At 42.5% G+C, this 17,083-nt stretch overlaps 1 non-coding gene across 1 annotated transcript; it reads left to right on the top strand.

Moving 5' to 3' along the window:
* Positions 1-5,398: 5,398 nt before the first annotated feature.
* On the top strand, positions 5,399-5,531 carry LOC115851127 (small nucleolar RNA SNORA72). The gene has a single exon (XR_004038627.1). It is a non-coding gene; the product is annotated as a small nucleolar RNA SNORA72 (small nucleolar RNA).
* The last annotated feature ends 11,552 nt before the right edge of the window (positions 5,532-17,083 follow it).

Here is a 17,083-nt window from a genome sequence, read left to right on the forward strand (position 1 = left end):
ATAAAGGCCTCATCTTCTGATTAAGTAGGGTGTAGATAATCCCCAAGAGTCAAGGAGAGAGAGTTCAGTGAGAGATATTCAAGGAATTGGAAAAGGAGACAATCAAGGACATTATGCTTTAATCATACATAAGGTCAAAAGATAGAAGAGAACAGAAAAGCAGTTTATAAATATTTTCATCGCCAAACAAGTTTTGGAGTCTCTCAGACCACATGTGTGGAAGTAGGGAGATATTTAATGAAGAGAAAATCATGGATGCACTTTGTGCCTTTCCTAATGTCCTATCAGTTTTGTCTTATGCTCAGCTGATCTCTAAAGAATCTGATTTTACTATCAGTCAGCACTGAGAACACTGATATTACTAATCCACATCAAATCACCCAGGCTCAAAATCTCAACTTATGGAAGTAATATTCATGGGAAGTTGTTTAAGCAAAATGCTTTCCATTCTTTATCCACTTCTATAAGTATTATTTAGACCGCTAGAAAAATGCATGTGTGGATCACATTTTCTTAGGGCTTCTTAGGATAACTTTCACTGAATTATGAATACTTACTGTATCTTAAGATCGTTAAAGATCTGAAATAGTCATCGAAAATTTGCTTCTATATTTGTCAAGAATTTATCAATAAATTGTCTATTTTATCATCAAATGTCTGTTTTGAAGGCCCATCTGAAAATTTTTCTTACTTCAACTGAAGAAATGATGTGTATCTAATCCTATGATGATAAAATGCTGTAACTTGTTTTACAAATATTACCCTGGCTAAAAGGAACTTGGATACAAACATGAGGCCTGAATTATTTTTATTTTTTTGCATTTACCATATTGGCCATTTGCTGTATTATTCAGTTATGATTTTCTAACTCTATTTTTATTATCATTTTCATTGGGATTTTTGTGTATGTGGCTGAAAGTCTCATTACAGAAAAGTAAGTATAAATAAATTTTAAAGTGAAAATAATTTTGGGAGCTATGTAATTTTTTTAAAAATCACAAAATATGATTATGCAAAGGGCATAGGACTATATATAGAATAAAGCCACTAATCTTATTTATGTTAACCCCAGGCCATCAAAATCACTGCTCTGTCTTTGCCATCACGTCTTTTTATGCTGATGTGATTTCAGTCTACAGGGAGTCTACAACATAAATATATCTGCATTACAGCATCACAAAATAGCACATTTTCCACATCTACACACCTAGAAAAGGGACCCAGATTTAGTGAGATTCAATTTGTCACTTTAAGATTATTAATGTACCACGGTTTCAGAAAAATATTGTGAGGGAGAACCCCAATTCATACAGGCTAAGTAAACTTGCTAGTAACGGAAGGGGTCAATATTCAAACATAGGTCTGTTTGAATTTAGAATATCCTTTCTACCAAAACACTTTATTTTGACTTATATCTTCCAACTATACAGATAATAATATGTAAAGAAGGAAATAGATGTATTGTGTTAATATCTATTCAATGCCTGGTGGCTATAAGAGTATGAAAAGCCTTGCTATGGCAGTTCTAGTACAGACCATTAATTGCATCACATCACTGACTAGTTTTGTCATATGACATTTTATTCTTATGTGTTTTTAAAGAATAGTTTATACATTTCTACAGGGCTTTTTAAAAGCCATGTATTGGTGCATCATTAAACTTGTGCATGTCTATTTTTTATGGTGATGGCTCCAATAGCAAGGCTGAGGCACTTGAGGAGGAGGGTAACTGAACTGACTCTGCTGGCAGAACTCAAGGCAGAAAGCTGGATGACAATAAAACATACACAATGTTAATATTAAGTGGTCTCAGCAAATTAGCCATGAAAGAAATAGAGTCAATGCACCTCTCCTCTGAAACTTGAGTGTAAAATGATGCTAGCTTTTGGTCTTCTCTAATTTGCACATCTGATGTGAGTGAATCAGTACACTGTCATTTATGCTGAGATTAAAAGTACAGCCACTGACAGATTATCTCATCATAAAAAAATGCTGGTGGCTAAAAGTAAGGGGTTTTGGGCTTCCCTGGTGGCGCAGGGGTTCAGAGTCCGCCTGCCGATGCAGGGGACACGGGTTCGTGCCCCGGTCCAGGAGGATCCCACATGCCGCGGAGCGGCTGGGCCCGTGAGCCATGGCCGCTGAGCCTGCGCGTCCGGAGCCTGTGCTCCGCGACGGGAGAGGCCGTAACAGTGAGAGGCCCGCGTACCGCAAAAAAAAAAAAAAAAAAAAAAAAAGTAAGAGGTTTCTCCTTTCTATGTTCACTTGATTTCCTCCATCTTTTCACTGACAGTAATAGCAGTTTCACAGGTCATGGGTAGTGCAAAGAAGCATCACTTAAAGTACTTGTCTGTCATTGTTTAGGCAAAGATGCCTAAGGAGAATGCTACCTGCTATTACAGTCAAAACCTTGTTAACAAGGTGGATTTTTGCCAAGAGTGAGGCTGAAGTGAGAACTACATCTCAGGTAAGCGGTCACCCACCCAATTATAATTACCAATGGAGTTGTAAAAAATCAAGAAAAATGTCTGACATAGGCACTGTTCTCCAATTTGGTGCTTGAGTTTCTGCACCAGAATGTCCTAATGTTGTCTTTTTTTTAATCTAACAAATCAGAATCTCTGGAAGTGACACCCAGAAATCTGCATTTATAACAAGGAAATCAAATATATTAATATTGAAGTTGACTACTATTTCCTCTAGTTATATATCAATATGCCTACTCCAGTTTGACGGGAAAAAATGACTTTTTCCTTATTATTTATCATCAAGTAAAATTGTCACAATGATAAGGATTGTGTATAATGAATGCTTCATTTTCATTTTAGGTAGTCAAAAATTTGAAAAATTCTGAAGTCCAGATCTCAGACCATAAGCTAATTCTCTTTTATTTTCATATTTAAAATACAAGAATTCAAGTAGTTCACATCAAAGTGATAATTACAGAATAATTTTTTAAATTATTACAAACATTTTAGAAAACATAATGACTAAGTCTCTACATTTTTCAAGCTAGGGCTAATATTTTAACAAATTAGCCTTGCCTCTCTTTATAACAAAGAGGGTTTTGGTCATTTTTGTGACTGGTTTATCAGAAGACTAACAAGAAAATTCTGCCAACTGATTAACATGGTTATGAATAAACCATATCCTTTAACTGTGGTTTCCTGGATGGCCAATCCTGTCACTTGTTATTTGTAAAGCTCATATAAAAAGAAAACAACCATATACTAAACAACCTAATTTTTTTATGAGATTCAGAGTAAATGATAGTTCTATGAGGTACACTTGATTATTGTCAGCTCCATTTTTGAGGTAAGCAAAATTATGGCATAGAAAAGTTAAGGACTTTGCCCAGGGTCACAAAGATGGTAAGTCAGCAAATAGCAGGATTCAGACTCAGTCTAAAGCCCATGCTCTTAACGGCTGTCTCAGACTCTTACCTCTGTTAAGAGGTTAAGAATATAATCATATTTCTAAACCGTTTTATTGTTATGCAGTTTAGTCTATATCTATCTTTTAATCTGGAAATATTATAGACCTTTTGGAACACATTCCTACCTACTACAATGATGTTATGACACTTGCATAAACTGTCAAAAAAACTCTCCCCTTTTTTAACGTTTCCAGAAATAAATTATAGTTTTTATTTGATAATTTATATTTTATCTTTTTCTATAAAGTATCTTCATTGGTGAGTATAGATAGTAATAACTATACTTATAACACATTTATAGAAATCACAGTAGAATTTATAGCAGTCTAGAGCTAAATAATATACTGTGATGATTATTCTGAATAATTTTCAAGATAAAGATCAGAGAAATTAAATGTTTTGTGTTTGTTTGTTTGCTATGCGATGGACATTAATTAATTTTTGTCTGTGAGGATCCTTGCCTCCTTCCTCATAGCACCTAAATTTCCTGTTAAGGAATTACTTCTGCCCCATTTTGGTCATCTTGCAGGGAGTGAACAGTTGATATTGTGGCTGTCAAAGGTGCCACATCTTGCCTTATGTTGGCCAACAACACCTGGGCTCCACATATGTCACAATCCTGGTCTCCCTTCAAAGGCATTGAATCTTGAGCATCTGAGGCAAGAGTGGGAGAATATTTAGAGGTGATTTATCCCAGTGGGACAAGGGGGCAGTAGCTGCTTATGTCTTTTGTCTTATACATGCAGCTGTCTCAGATTTGAAACAGTTTCTGTTTTTCTTGCTTTCTAGCCCTTTAGAACAGGTATTAGTTCCAGCCTATTCTTTTCAGTCCCCAAGCCTTACCCAGATCCTTGCAATAAATCAAATTTCACTTTATTAGCTAGAGTTGCTACTTTCTGTTACTTACAACCATGAATCCTAACATACACATCTTGTCTATTCTTTTGTCCCAGGTCACCCAAATAGTAAATGGCTGAAAAACAACTTGAGTGAACCTGACTCTCCTTACTTGAATTCTCATACCCTTTTCAGTAAGTAATTCTGCTTCCCCAAGTATACATAGTACCTTCCACATCCTTCACATTCAAATCTTGCTGTCTGCACTCTTGATATCCAAAATCCTAGAACCAAATAAAGTTACTGATATCTCTTTCTATCCAAATTGTTTATCTAAGTGGTTGTTATTTAAAATAAAAAGACAGGGCTTCCCTGGTGGCGCAGTGGTTCAGAGTCCGCCTGCCGATGTAGGGGACACAGGTTCGTGCCCCCGTCCGGGAAGATCCCACATGCCGCAGAGCAGCTGGGCCCGTGAGCCATGACTGCTGAGCCTGCACGTCCGGAGCCTGTGCTCCGCAACGGGAGAGGCCACAACAGTGAGAGGCCCGCGTACCGCAAAAAATAAAATAAAATAAAAAGACAAATTGATTTGGATAGAAAGGGATACATTGTGGGCAATGAACCTGTTCTACAGCATTAACCAGATTGGGTAGCAAATGGACAGTTACCAAATACATTTTCTGTATGAGGAGCAAAAATCTTATATTAAGACTCAGACTGCAATTGTAGAATTAAAGACTGAAAAATGGAGTGGAAATATAGGGCAATATCCTTTCAAATAGATTTCCTTTCTTTAAGATGTAATCAATATTCTCTAATAAACATTGTACGCAGCTGCCCCTGCCCTAAACTCTCCTGGGAAATTTTCTGATTCATTATGGAAAACTGCCTAAAATATCTGTACCCTCTGATAAGACTCTCCTGAACTATAATTACAAATTGTGCTTTAGAAGTTGTTTTCAGGAAAGAAGAACATCAAAATTTTATTTCCTACATATTAAGATAAAATAATATAACCTAAAGGAGATACCTATTATATGAACAATCAGAGACTGTTTTGACCTGAAAGGGATTGTAGTGACCATCTACCTCAAAATTCCATATTTATAAATGTGGAAACAGAGGGTCAGGAGGATAAAGTGACTTGTATAAGATGATAGAGGTTCAGGGCAGGCTAAACATTCACTATATTAAGATCATGCATGTGTCCCCAGACCTAGTTCTTTTCTTAGGTCTGGTTGTATAAATGCTGGTGATAAACAAAGTCTGATTTATATGATGCATCTTATGTGGGAAATGTCTGTGACTCTAGGTATCCGATCAACCTTGAGAAATGACAGCACTGTTAGTGTAATAACTTCTGAAGATAACCATTGCTAATTTGATGATTACCAGTTGCCATTAAATGAATTTAAAAATTATTGTGTTTTTTTTTCTAGAAAAAAAAAATTAGATGAGAAAGGTTGTTAGTGATCTTTTCTGACTCCCGAGCTAGTGTTTGTCCTATCACACTCTACCTATGATTGACAAAGAAATGAAAAGTTTTATTTTGTTCTTGGTCAGTTCTTGGTCATTATAATGTTTCCTTCTCAAACTACATTTGCTAAATTTTACACTTTATAATTCACAATCACATTTTTATTAGGCTCTCTACACTGTCTGTTATTAAATTGTCATGTTTTCAGATGCTTAGGGCTTTGGAATGTCCTATTACACTGGGTAACAAGGCCAAAATACAAAGAAGTACTGTGGGCTAATGGAGTCATGGAGCAAAAAAGCCTGAGGTAAGGAGCAATGCAGAAGCAAAGTAAAATAGAAAAGTACTCCAAGCAAAAAACAACTTATCAGGCTTAAGCCTAAAAGAGAATAATGTGGGTTTCTATTTGACAGCGAGAGGCAATGCTTAATGGAAAACATTAAAAGGAAATGGTTTACGGTACTTCGCTTGAGTCTTTACACATAAAAGATGTCACTTGTGTTCAGACAAGTGGAGAAACCCACGAAGTGGGGAGAAGAGCAGAAAGTCATTCTGAAATAGGGAAGAATAAAATGCCTGGATAAACATTTTATACCTGCAGTAGCTATATTTTAATAATTTAAATCATTTTTCAAGACCCTATTAAGTTAAAATAAATTATTTTTGGCATTCAGAGAAGAAAGATAGATATGAAATCTGGAAAAACTGAAGGAGGAAAAAAAGATTAAAGAAATGGAAGCTCTTTAACTCCCCTCTTCTACCATCAAAACCTTTCAAATAAAGGTTGTTGTTTTAAATACTCAGGACATTGAAGACCCACTTTCTGTATATAGATTGTAAAGCCATACATTTATTACACCAGTGTGAGACTCATCAGAATTTCCTTATGCCTCTACATATATACAGAGCTGGTGATCTCTAGTTGTTTTAATGCTATGTTTCTGTATAAAGAGTTGACATTTGGCATAATCATTATAATATTTATTTTCTGACTGGTGTCACTATACCATAGCTGCTCATCAATTATAGAAATTAAAGAGATTTTTTCTTTAGGTAGCTGGACATCAAACATTAATAGCTTGTAAAGTAGTTACTCCTTGGCTTCCCAGAGATTTCTGACACCATTACCTGTCAGAGTTTCCATTCTTTGCTTCTGTTGAAAACTGAAACTGAAACTACTGCTTCCTGGAGCACCAATCATCATGGTCCTGGGCTCTCAGATTGTACCTTTTGCCCCAGGTCCCAAGAAGAATTCCTTAGTGGCAGATGAGGCAGCACCTCACAATGACAGCACCCTCTTAAACATATTGTTTCACCTGGTCCTTAAAGAGAAGGAGGTAGGAATGTTTAATTTTGAGATGTGGTATAACCAGTGCACGGTCAAATATCAAATGCCAAGTAGGCAGCAGACTAGAAGATTCTTTTCCAATGAGTGTCCTCTTTGGAATAATCTCTAGAATCTCCATACCTTTGTCAAAATACACTTCTGTCGTTTGAGAGATTCCTCTAAAAAAAATCTACTAGTTCCAGTGGATACAAAGATAAAGTTTAGTTTCTTAGATTAATCAGAAATGGTTCAGAAGATATGACAGGTACACTTTGATGAAAGAGAAGCTTGAAAAATAAATCTACTAATTGGAGGAGCTTCCCTGGTGGTGCAGTGGTTGAGAGTCCGCCTGCTGATGCAGGGGACACGGGTTCGTGCCCCGGTCCAGGAGGATCCCACATGCCACGGAGCCACTGAGCCTGCGCGCCCAGAGCCCGTGCTCTGCAACGGGAGAGGCCACAACAATGAGAGGCCCACATACCACAAAAAAATCTACTAATTGGAGAAAATACTTAGATGAGGAAAAAAAAATCTGAGCAGTCACAGAACAGCATGAATTCAACAAATTCTAATAGCAAAATGGCTGGCATTGAAAAAGGCGTTGAGCAAGGACCAATATTGAAATTTTCCAATGTTCAGTTCAAATTCCTGAGACTATGTTCCAATAGGTAGCAACCTTGATATCTGGTCCTCTTCACTTTCTCCAAATGAGTGACCAATAGATACTGGAAACTCCAAGGTTCAGGCAGGTATTAAGGAAGTGTTATCTACCCAGAGATCATACTATGTAATTAACAAATGTCAAAATACTCCAGAAGAAACATCCTTCAGGAATGCTGCAGTGGTGAATACTGTTGGTTGCCTACCTGTAAGACCATCCTTCATGCTCCTCCATCCTTGCAGACAGAACCCTGATTTTGTTCAGGGTTCTGTGTTTCTGAGGAAGATAAGGTCATGTGTTTTTGAGGAAGATAAGTCTAAGCCAATCATGGTGGTCTCATCACTTTTGCCATTATACTCGATTGGCTTAGACAGAGCAAGTATTTCAATTCTGGCCAACGAGATGTGACAGGAAGTCTGGCTGGTGGCACCTAGTAAAGTTTCTCAACTCTTATAAAGGAACACAATACTAGAACCACCAGTTTTTCTGGATGTCTGGAACTGAGAATCTTCTTGAGGCCATGAGTGTAGCCAGTCTAAAAAGACAACTCAGTATGATGAGAATGGCAGTGCAAAAAGATTGAAAGAAGCTGTATTCTTGATGTTTAGCCTCTCAATCAACCTAGTAGTTGCTCTATATTCTGGATTTATGAGATAAATATCTCTCCTTTTAAAAAATAGCAGTGTTGAGTTTTTGTTATTTGTAGCTGAGTACATCTTAATTTTATGTAGTAGCCAATTTATAGTACTGGTATAGAATTGCAACTCCATACCTTCTTTAGATTGGAATAATTGAAGTAGATGGAAGATAACTAAATTCATGAGTAGAAAATATGAATCAGCAGTAAGTAAAATCTACAGCTGCTTTATGAAGCAGAACCTAAAACAACATGTGAACCTATTGCCTATTAGGAGCAAGGGCTCAGTCAAAATGAATTCACCTTTGAAGGAGACAACAAACATTAAATACACTGACGAAACTAATACGTGGGAGACATGTTTCCAACTCAAAGAGCAAAGCATACTGCACCTTGCTTAAAAAGAGTCCACATTCATGAGGCAAATGGAAAGTCAGTATGATTATAAGAGGATGTGGAGGAATTTCTAGTCTACTAAGTATCAAGAATCAAGATTTTCAATTTCATTTCCTACCATTGCCAGTGACATAGAAATGTTCACATTTTCTAATGAAGTCTTGGGCTTTTCCTTTTATTTTTAAAATCAAATGTATTCATACTTACATGCATTACTTCATAATGCTTTCCTATTATAATTTAAGGATAATTTCATATTCAAGTTTTCTCTGCCTAGAACTTCTTCAAGTCATCTTTAGGTCTTGCTCAAATGCCATGTCCTCTACGAAATCTTCCCTAACATCCTCAAGTCAGGAATATTCTCTCCTTCTTTTTGTCCTTGTTGTAATGTGTCTACACTAAGGTATAGCTCTTTTCAGAGTATCTCTTGCAATGATTTTGGCTATAAATGTGACTGTCAGCTTGCTGAGGTCACAAATCATACATCTTTAAATTTGCACCTTGTCATTTGGGATTGGTTTTGGAGGAAGAGAAGAGTTTACTAGACACGTGGACCAACTGGTCTCTGTGTCACTGAGTGGAGGCTCTTCCCTGTTCAGGCCAGAAAGGTCAGAAAACAATGAAAACACACCTTAGTAAAGTGTGGCTATAAGGAACAAACTTAGAAGCTTCTGACTGAAACTTTTCTTTAAACTTTAATATGAAAGATTCTGCAAAGAATCATGCTACACACAATGCAGCATATTGTCTTTTAAATAGAAGCAGTGGTAGGACAGATGCACCTGTGTGTGAGCCTGTCCCTCTCCATATGGTTTAATTAGAGCCCATACTTCATCCCTGATCTATTAAAAGTATGAATCAGATCTTATATTTCCCATAAGAAAAATCCTCACTATAATATTATTAGAAAAACAAAACAAACACAAACAAAAAACCCCTCCTTCCTTCCACAGCGTAAGTGATTCCTGTCAATCTGGCTGCTGCTGCAGCAGCTTCATTACCTCAGCCTCTTACCTCACACTGCATTCATCAGGCGCCAAAATTCAGCCTTTTTGCAGCTCCTCATTAAGTTCATGCCAGCCTCATGGGTTTAGTTTTTAGAGTTTCCTCTGCCTGGAGTCTTCTTACACCAGCCATTTTCTCACTCACGTCTCAGCTTAAACACGTCCTTGACATGGTCTTACCAAATCATCGTGACTAATATAGCACCTAGGATTTTATTTTACTAAAATTATTTTAATTACTGATTTATTTTTATGCTTGCTGTGGGTTTCCCTGATTAAAATTAAACTGTTTGAGGGCAAGACAGACTTTGTCTTTCCTGTTTACTGCTATATTCCCAGCAAAGAACATAAAACACAGTTGGAGATCAATACATATTTGTTGAAAAATGAAAGCATGAATGAATGGACAATATCCTCAAAAAGATTTTTGGAAAATGGCTAGGAGAAATGGACCTCAGCATTCCAGTGCAAGTGCAGGGCAGAGCATGTACGAGACAACTGTGATGTGCTGGCCTTTCCAAACAACCTCCTGAATTAGGAAAATGCTAACTGAGGGTAGCTTAGATACAAAGGGTAAATATGGTGAGTAGATTTTTCCTTTTGGTTTTAGAGAGAATCAAGTGCACTCTTTAAAAATTATTCTTATATTATTATTATATTATAATTATTATAACTATATTATTATTAATTATTATATTATATTATTATATATTAAAATTATTATTTAATCTGGCATCTTATTATAAGCTATCTGAGGGTAAGACCATTAAAATTCTCTAAAAAAAAAACCTCCAGCTTTTGTTTTTTATCTGCAATAATTATCTATAAGGTAAACTATATGCTTGTTTTGTCTTAAAAGACTTTCTTTTGGCTTTTAAGTTGGAAATAACGTAAGTAGGACAAAAACTTAAGAAATAAAAAATGTTAGAATTTTCAATGCTTTCACAGAGAATGGCAGCCACATTTAACATGGAATAATAGTCCTTTATTCTTAAAAATAAAGCAGATATTTTATAATCATCAGTTTTATTTATTTCTGAGCTGCTAGGTTTTGTTTTTCCCCATATTTTTTGTTCTTTCAGCTGTTGTAACAAATCTCCTCCATCTAATGAGTTCCCAAATAAACCTGATTTGAGCAGCAACCAGCTTTTTAAATTATGTTTTTATGGGAAGGAAGATGCTCTGGTAGGAAGTTATGAACGTGAGGAGTCGAAGGTTTGGCTCGCCAAGCCCTCCAGTTCTTAAAGCAGCTGCATGGGGCTCATGAAGACATGCTGCTTGTAACAGGTAAAGCAGATCTTGGTTTTACTGAAAAACGTGATAGGCCCACATCAAAGCAAAAGGTTAAAAAAGTAAAATAAAAACATAGTTTTCATCCTGTTAAATTCAAAACTACTCCCCTTTCCCTCTTTAAATATGTTGACTCAGATGACAAGAACATAACTGGGTTTCTGAATTATTTGAATACTTAAAGCTATCGTTACTATGTTTTATTTAAATCCAGATTTATCTACGTATTTATTTTGTTTTTCACATAAAACAACTGGACTTTATTTTTTCAGTTATGAAAATTTTCAAACACAAAGGTTAAGAGACTCATGTAATGAACCGCCAAAATCAATATAGCTTTTTTTTTTTAACCTATGTGTAAGGCCAACTGGCCCGAGGCAGGGGAACACAATCAGATTCACAGGTTGCATCAGACCGAAATTCTCCGGACCACCCAGTTCCAGAAACTGCCCTGGAGACATTCCGGACCACCCAGTTCCAGGAACTGACCTGGGGACTTTGAACCCAGCCCAGCCTTCCCGCCTTTCGAGGGGCGGGACTAACGGTCCCCCAGGACACCCGAAAAGACCACCAAATAAGGAATACCCTGCGCCCTCCCAGATTCACCACACCCCTTTCCCTTCTTCCCCTATAAAATCTTGCCCAACCCTCGCCCGGGTGCGACTTCTCTGGCCCCTTTCTCTCGGACCAGTGAACCTCGCCCGGGAGCGCTCCCTAATGAAGCTCACTTGAAGCTTTCCTCTGTTTCGTGGTGCCGTTTGTTAAGATCCGACCTTACATTTGGTGCCGAAACCCGGGAGGGGTACCAAGCCCCGCGGGTTACCGCGCGGGCCACTCCTCCCCTCCCCCAGGAGACAACCAGGGAACCTCTACTCATCCACCCGATCCGGCAGAAAACGGGGTAAGTCCCCCTCCCTTGTTCCCTCCGACCCTCAGAGTCCCTGCCCACCCAACTCCCTGTCCTTAATCGCGGCCGCGTCAGGGATTCCTCCGTCCTCTCTCCGGGCCTCGGGCAACTGTGGAGACGTCCCAATTGCCTGACCGCTCTCCGACCCGCCGGGCCTCAGGTGACTGTGGAGACGTCCCAATCGCCTGACCGCCCTCCGACCTGCCGTGAATTGGAGACTGAGACCAGGGACGCCTCTCTCCCTCTCCATTCACTCAGGGACAGACTGGGGGTCATGGGAACCTCACAATCGAAACCAGATCCGAAGACGCCCCTGGGGTGTCTCCTAGCCAATTTTACAGCCCTCGGTTTCTCCCAAGATCTCCGTCGCCCGACGGCTTATTTTCTATTCCACTGTGGCCTGGCCACAATATCCTCTAGACAATTAGTTCTGAAGGGACTTTCGATTGTAACATCCTCCGTGATCTAGATAATTACTGCCGCAGGACGGGCAAATGGTCTGAGGTCCCCTATGTCCAGGTTTTTTGGTATTTGCGCTCCCGCCCCACCCTTTGTGTCAATTGTTCTACCTCGCAAAATCCTCCTTGCCAAACATCTCCTCCATCCAAAACCTCAGTCCCCTTGGATTCCTCCCCACTAACCGACCCTCCCGAATCTCTTACCACTCCCCCCTTCAGAACTCCTCTCCAACCTCCACCCTACCCTGAAGCGGTCCCTCCTCCTCCCGTTCCCACTCCGGCCCCTCCAACAGCTCCCCCGCCTCCCTCAACGGTTTCTCCTCCCACGCCCCTTGCTTACACGCTCTCACGACTCCCAGGATCCAAATCTCCTCTGCTCTCTAAGGGAGGTAGCAGGAGCGGAAGGACTGGTCAGAGTCCATGTCCCTTTTTCTCTCCAAGATCTCTCTCAAATAGAAAAGCGATTAGGCTCCTTTTCTGCCGACTCTTCCCGCTACATCAAAGAATTTCGCTCTCTCTCTCAAGCTTACGATCTAACCTGGCACGATATCTTTGTGATCCTATCTTCTACTCTGACCCCTGACGAGAGGGAAAGAATTCAAACTGCTGCCCGAAACCACGCAGATCAGGTTCACCTTACCGACAACTCCATGCCTGTCGGAGCCACTGCCGTATCTGGCACCGATCCAGGCTGGACTTATCAGGAAGGCCAAGATGGCCATCGTAAACGCGACCTCATGATCCAGTGCCTCCTGGCTGGCATGCAGGCTGCCGCTCATAAGGTAGTCAATTTTGAAAAACTAAAAGAGATAACCCAAGAACCTAACGAAAATCCAGCTATCTTTCTCAATCGCCTTACAGAGGCCTTAACGCTCTACACCCGGCTGGATCCCGACACCCCGGCAGGGGCAGCGGTCCTAGCCACCCATTTTATCACCCAATCAGCCCCGGACATCCGAAGGAAAATTAAAACGGGCAGAGGACGGCCCTCAAACCTCTATTCGAGATCTGGTAAAAATGACCTTTAAAGTCTATAATGGCCGTGAGGATTTGGCAGAATCCAGCCGACAGGCTCGGATGCACCAGAAGGTGGCCCTCCAAACCCAAGCTCTTGTAGCCGCCCTAAGGCCGGCCATCTCCCATGGGTCACAGCATCCACGGGGTCCACAAAAGGCAACCCCGCCGGGGGGCCTTCTTCAAATGCGGAAAAGAAAGCCACTGGGCTCGCCAATGTCCCAATCCCCGACCTCCTCCTAAGCCCTGTCCCAGCTGCGCGCTAATGGGCCACTGGAAGAGTGACTGCCCTACGACTGGCCCTCCCTCAGCGTCTCCACGCGGGGGGCAGGCCGACCCAAGGGCATTACCACTCGAACTGCTGGTATTGGCTGAGGACTGACGGCGCCCGGACTCGAAGACCCCCATCACCCTCGCCGAGCCCAGGGTAACGCTACAGGTAGCGGGTAAGTCCATCTCATTTCTGGTGGACACGGGGGCGACCTATTCGGTCCTGCCTACTTATTCCGGGCCAGTTTCTCCTTCCCAGATCTCAGTAATGGGTATTGATGGCAAACCATCCTTCCCACTGCAGACCGGTCCACTCCATGTCATATCGAAGGACTCCCTTTTACTCATTCCTTCTTAGTCATACCATCCTGCCCAGTTCCCTTGCTAGGCCGAGATATCCTTTTCCACTTAGGGGCCTCCCTCCAGCTGGTTAGACTAGGTCCCCTCCTCCCAACTCCTGCTTCCTCTTCTCGGCCTGTCTCTAGAACCCTCCCCCTCCTATTCCCCTCTTCCAATCACACCGAACCCAATCAATCCCCAAGTCTGGGATACTTCTAAGCCCATAATAGCAACACACCATTCCCCCGTTCTCATCCGCCTAAAGGACCCCTCCAAATTTCCATCAAGGCCCCAATTTCCCATCTCTGAGACTCACCTTAGGGGCCTACAACCTATTATCACCAGACTCCTAAACCAGGGACTCCTTATCCCCACTGACTCTCCCTGCAACACCCCCATCCTGCCTGTCCGCAAGGCCTCTGGGGATTATCACCTGGTCCAGGACCTCCGAATAATCAATGAGGCCATAATTCCCTCCACCCAGTAGTACCAAACCCATACACCTTGCTCTCCCATATCCCCCTATCCACAACCCATTTTACGGTTCTGGATCTCAAAGATGCCTTTTATCCCCCTACATCCCGACTGCTATTTCCTCTTCGCCTTTACCTGGACGGGTCTGGATACTCATACTTCCAGTCAGCTCACCTGGACAGTTCTTCCCCAGGGCTTCCGCGACAGTCCTCACCTCTTCGGTCGCTGGCACGGGACCTCACTTCCTGCTTCCTTACCCCCAGCACACTCCTTCAATATGTAGATGATCTCCTCCTTTGTAGCCCATCTCTCAGCCTCTCAAGACAACATACTGCAGATCTCCTCAATTACCTTGGCTCTCGCGGTTATCGGGTCTCCCCAGCCAAGGCTCAGTTATCTGTATCTTCTATAACCTACCTGGGGCTCCACCTTACCCCTACCACAAAAGGTCTAACAGCCAACCGCACCCGGATTATCCGTGAACTCCAGCCTCCGGAAACAGCAGAACAAATTCTCTCCTTTTTGGGCCTTATAAGATTTTTCCAACACTGGATCCCTAACTTTGCTCTCCTCGCTAAACCCTTATATCTAGCCGCTAAAAAAAACCCTCAAGGACCCCTCACCTCTCCTTCCGCCGTTGACAGGCCTTTCTCACCCTCCGTAACGCTCTGATATCTTCTCCTCCCCTTTCTCTGCCCAACCCAAACAGACCTTTTCACCTTTTTGTGGATGAACGGGCCGGAATAGCCACTGGACTCCTTGCCCAGCCTGTAGGGCCTTCCTACCGCCCCGTGGCCGACCTCTCCAAACAGCTAGACCCAACCATTCGGGGATGGCAACCATGCCTTCGGGCCCTAGCAGCGCAGCCGAACTGACCAAACAAACACTCAAACTGACTCTGGCCCACCCACTAACCGTGTTTTCCTCCCACCGGCTGGTCGACCTCCTAGGCCACAAGTCTCTCTCCCTCCTGGGCCCCTCCCGCATCCAGGAGTTCCACCTACTGTTCATTGAAAACCCTGCTATCTCCCTAGACCTCTTCCCCCGCCTAAACCCGGCCTCCCTCTTGCCTATCTCCGATATCGGGGCCTCCCCTTCCCACTCCTGCTCCCAAGTCGTAGAGGCCCTCAGCCCGCCGAGAGAGGGACTCTTTGACACCCCTCTTTAAAATCCAGACCGCACCCTCTTTGTGGACGGTAGTTTGATACTCAGTCCTGACGGACGCCGACGGGCAGCCTACGCGGTGGTAACTATCTCAACTATTATCGAGGCTAACAGCCTCCCAGAAGGAATGGCCTCCCAAAAGGCTGAACTAATCGCACTTACACGAGCCCTTAACCTTTCCACAGACCAAAGGGTTAACATCTACACAGACTCTAAATATGCCTTTCTCCTTGCACACAGCCAGTCAGCACATCAATTGAAGCACCACCAGGCATGTTTTTGTGGTGCAATGGTTCTCTCACAAGAGATCAATTCTTCCTCCCCCTTCCCATGTATCCCCATTACTCTCGTCCCTATAGCCAAGCCGAATTTTCCTCACTAATCATGCCGCCCTTTACCCGACGAAAAAGAGCTATCTTTCTTCCTCTGGTCGCAAGCATCTCTCTCATCTCCTTCCTGGTCGCTGCGGGCATCGGGGGAGGAGCCCTAACACACAGTGTCTGAACATCCCGTGACCTAGAACAGAAACTCCAGCTAGCCATCGAGGCTTCTGCCGGCTGCATCACCTCCCTCCAGCGCCAGATCACCTCAGTAGCCCGAGACGAGCCCTGGATCTCCTGACGGCCGACAAAGGAGGTACCTGCCTCTTCCTACAGGAGGAATGCTGCTATTACATCAATGAAACAGGACTCGTCGAAGACAACATAAAAGCCCTCCATCGCTTAAGAGAAGAACTCCAACGCAAACACCAACAGTCCGCCTCCCCAATTCCCGATTGGTGGCGATCCACCCTCTATACCTGGCTAACACCAATCTTAGGCCCCTTAATTCTCATCTGTATCTTGCTCACGTTTGCTCCCTGTTTTCTTAGGTTCCTTCATAGGCACATGGAGGAAGTCTCTCGGGTGGCCACAAACCAAATGCTCCTCGGCCCTTACACCTTGCTTCCTTCCTTCCCCACTGGCCTCCCCTAAGCCTCGGACCTCTGGTCGCCCGACTCCCCTTTCGACGCCCCCATTCAGCATGAAGTAGCCAGAGATCAGAACGCCGCCCCATTACACCAAAGATGTCGGGATGTAAGGCCAACTGGCCCGAGGCAGGGGAACACAATCAGATTCACAGGTTGCATCAGACCGTTCCAGAAACTGCCCTGGAGACATTCCGGACCACCCAGTTCCAGGAACTGACCTGGGGACTTTGAACCCAGCCCAGCCTTCCCGCCTTTCGAGGGGCGGGACTAACGGTCCCCCAGGATACCCGGAAAGCCCACCAAATAAGGAATACCCTGCGCCCTCCCAGATTCACCACACCCCTTTCCCTTCTTCCCCTATAAAATCTTGCCCAACCCTCGCCCGGGTGCGACTTCTCTGGCCCCTTTCTCTCGGACCAGTGAAC

The sequence above is a fragment of the Globicephala melas genome, chromosome 7 (assembly GCF_963455315.2).
Source record: "Globicephala melas chromosome 7, mGloMel1.2, whole genome shotgun sequence".
In the NCBI taxonomy this organism is placed as follows: Eukaryota; Metazoa; Chordata; class Mammalia; order Artiodactyla; family Delphinidae; genus Globicephala; species Globicephala melas.